Source organism: Populus euphratica, unplaced genomic scaffold (genome assembly GCF_000495115.2).
Source record: "Populus euphratica unplaced genomic scaffold, PopEup_1.0 scaffold93.1, whole genome shotgun sequence".
In the NCBI taxonomy this organism is placed as follows: domain Eukaryota; kingdom Viridiplantae; phylum Streptophyta; class Magnoliopsida; order Malpighiales; family Salicaceae; genus Populus; species Populus euphratica.
Genome location: NW_011499873.1, coordinates 824009 through 828003, shown reverse-complemented (window position 1 = coordinate 828003; position 3995 = coordinate 824009). Strand labels below are relative to the sequence as shown.

General features: G+C 38.7%; 1 pseudogene; it reads left to right on the top strand.

Moving 5' to 3' along the window:
• LOC105127781 (ubiquitin carboxyl-terminal hydrolase 26-like) overlaps window positions 1–3995 on the top strand; it is an 8764-nt pseudogene that overhangs the window by 1504 nt on the left and 3265 nt on the right.

The window sequence follows — 3995 nt, the reverse complement described above, 5'->3', positions numbered from 1 at the left end:
GATAATGCAGTTCAGCAGGATGGCCATGAGTTCCTGACCTTGCTTCTTTCACTGCTTGAACGCTGTCTGAACCACTCTAAAATTTCTAAGGTGAAAACAGTTGTTCAAGATCTTTTTCGAGGAAGTGTGTCTCAAGTAACAACGTAAGACAAGAACCAATCTTCATTGTGTTTTCATTTGTTACTGGATTTCTTTTTTTGTTCATCTGGTGCTATGATGATTATCCTTCTATGTTCATGTCAGTTGCATATGCTCCTTGTTGATTGACCTTTACATTTGAGTGGTCATTTCTGAGTTATAGTACCTTAAGTGTCCACCATGCCAAATAGTCATTGATGTAGTGTTACTGTTTCTTTTTTTGCCTTTTGTTCTGTATGCAGGTGCTCAAATTGTGGAAGAGATTCTAATGCATCTTCCAAAACTGAAGACTTCTACGAGCTGGAGTTGAATGTCAAAGGCTTGAAAAGCTTAGATGAGAGTCTGGATCAGTACCTTAGTGTGGAACATCTTCATGGAGAGAATCAATACAATTGTGAATTGTGTAAAAGCACTGTAGATGCCACTCACCGCATCAGGCTACAAACACTTCCTGATGTTCTTAATTTTCAGCTTAAGCGTTATGAGTTCCTTCTGAAGGTACTCTGTGATGTGCTTTCAAGAGCTAAATTTCTGTTACCGTTACTTGTAAAATTTTATAATAAATAAGCGCATTGATCTCTCTTCCCATCTCTGAATTTCAGTTATTATATGCTTTTATTTTCACCTTCGTGGTGCCATTACTGGGCAGTAGCCTTTCTTAAATGATGCATTGCAATTGACAAATGATAGCTTATTCTCTGTTCTTATGATGAAGTTGAAGTTTATTACTTGCATATGAGATTTGAAGTAGCTTTATTGAAATAATATATGGGTTTCTTGATGGACAAAAGGCTAATGCATGGCTCGTGGTGAATCCAGAGGAAATTGTTACAAATGGATTTTCTGACAATCATGAGAAATAGGAGTTTGATCACAGGCATGTAAATGGTGACTATCCTAAAACTTGCTGTGATATCAAATTTTTAAGTAGCTGAATGGCACCTGCAGCTCCTTTTGTCATAAATGACGCTGTGTTTTGTGTGGTTTCATGGTCTTTGTTTTTGGCATGAGGGTAGCCTGGTGCTTTAAATTTTTGCTCTTGCTGCTAAAGATTCTTGGTTCTTTTCACACTTTTTGAGAACCAATTACAAGAAAAGAATAGCTCCGGGCACAGGCAATCATGTTCTTAAGCACTTTGTGTATTGATTTTTGTCAGTAGACTACTACAAGGAAGAAAATCACATCTGCGTTTGGTTTCCCTGGAGAATTGGACATGGGTCTGAGACTGTCTGAACCTTCTCAGCTGGAATGGATATATGACCTGTCAGCTGTGTTGATTCACAAGGGAACTGCTGTAAATAGTGGCCATTACATTGCTCATATCAAGGATGAGAATACAGGGCAGTGGTGGGCTTTTGATGACGAGCATGTCTCAAATCTAGGTCATCGTCCATTTGGCGAAGGCTTTTCAAGTTCTACTGCTAAAGTTATTCGTAACGACACTGTTTTGCCATCTTGTGCTGGAGCAACACCTGCTGATACCAGCAGAAGTCGTGTAGATGCTGTTCTGCCAGAGTCTTTAGAATCTATTGTTGGTAGTCATAAAGAGAGTTTTTCATCTATTGATGCATACAGACTGATGTATAATCTTAAGCGCACTAGAAAGAATGATGATAAAAGAAATCATATTGCAAACATTATTCAATTAGAAGGTCACAAGGGTTTACACAATGGCTTTCATCTTCCACCTCACCTCTCTGAGGATATAAAGGATGTGAATGCAGTATATCTTGCTGTTTGTGAAGAGTACAAATTGAAGAAGGAAAGAGAGGTGCATCATGTAGCGGAACGGAGGCAAGAAGTGCAATCAATTCTTTCGGAGGCTCCTGTCCGGTCACTTGAAGAACCGTTTTATTGGGTTTCTACAGCCTGGCTTCGCCAGTGGGCGGACAACGTCATTCCAGGGTAAGTGTGTATGTGGTGCTACATTATGCATGCATAATTGCTGCTTCGGGGCTAAAGTATTGACAAGGCTTCACCAGGGATTGTTATGATTCATATTTACCAATTTGTCATATGCTCCTCAATCTCTGATAATCTTAATTGTGTATATTTTGTTTTGTTTGTTTACTTTTGTGTTGTCGGCATATAAATTTTTACAACTCCATTAAGGCTTTGCAAACCACTGTATTGTACTGCAGTGCTATAGACAACAAACCTATCCAATGCTCACATGGAGAAGTCCCAGTGTCTAAAGTTGGGTCCATGAAGCGGCTGTCTGTCAAGACCTGGGAAATCTTGTTCTCTAAGGTATCTCTCTTATTTTATTGCTTATGTTAAAATACCTCATCACAAGTTAATATTCTTTCCCTTGTTAATTGTGTTTTCAACACTTGTGTGCCATGCATGCATGATGGATTTGTTTTTTCTTGTTGTATTGCATACAGCTGTATTTTTAAGTATGAAGGAGAAGTGTCCTGGCACTTCTAGTTCATTAGCTCAGCAACTTATTTTTCCTCTCCGTCTCTATACCAGCACACACACACACACTTGCACAATGTATCCATGTTCATGTTTGTCTGCTTCAGGCTTCATCTTTCTTTTCCTATGCATTATTTATTACTAGGTTGTGCAATCATTTTTGTTGCTCTTCTGTTAAATGCCTAAAAAATGCAGTATGATGGAGGGCCAGCACTGAGCAACAGCAACTGCTGCATGACTTGCCTTATTGATAGTGCTCAATCTGTGGTCTCTGCTGATATCTATAGGGATCAGAGAACATTAATGAGAGATCTTGCAAACGATGTAGTTACTAAGAAATGTTCAGACGGAACATATTTTGTGTCTAAGACATGGTATGCTTGGAACCTTTTTGTTCTTTTCACATTTTCTATTTGATTTGTTGCTTCTTTTATTAGTGATTATTAGGTGTGACTTACCAAAAGGCTCCTTAATTTAAAAATAACTGATGCCGGGAACATGCTAGTTTTAAGGCCAACATGCATCCAACCCCCTTGAACTATCGGTCAAAATGCCACCAGTCTCTGAACAAAAAAATTCCGCCCCTGAACAAATTGTTTGATTTAATTTAGTCCATTTGTTAATTCAAATTAGCATTGACCAATTATTGTGTTACATGTGTATATGTTGCTCCACTTCCAAAAGATACATGCATCAATTCATGACACATGCCACACAATAATTGGTCACTGCTAATTTGAATTAACAAATGGACTAAATCAAATCAAACAATTCATTTAGGGACCAGTGGCACATAATTTTATGTTCAGGGACTAATGTTACTTTGACCAACAGTTTAGGGGTTTGGGTATAATCTAGCCTAATTTTAATAATCTTTCTCTCTCCTGTGCAAGAACTAAACAATCTCTTGTGCTTTTATTGCCAACAACTATTGCATTTCTTCATCTCTTTCGAACTTGACTTAGTCTGCTTGGACTGGTGTTGTTCTGGAAGGTGTCCTGTAATTCTGATCGTTTCATGTTTTTAGGCTACAACAGTGGGTGAGAAGAAAAAATATTGATGCTCCTAGTGAAGCCGATGCAGGACCAACAGCTTCAATTAGGTGTCGGCATGGGCAACTGAGGCCTAAGCAAACTGGTGCCAAGCGATTGCTGGTTCCTGAGAAACTTTGGCTCTTTTTGTATAAGGATGCGGTTGCTGTAAAACCTGATGATCTATTGGGATGCACAACTTTTCCTTCAGATTCTGAACTGTGTCCTGAATGCAGCGATGAACTTTCTGAAGTTGCCTGCTTCGAGGATTCTATAAGGTTTCACATATTTTATTAATAACATAGATCTATGCATCCCCCCCTCTCTTCTTGAATTGTACCATTCTGCAGGGAGATGAAGCTCAAACATCGCCAAAATCATGAAAAGTTGGCAACTGGAAAGAGT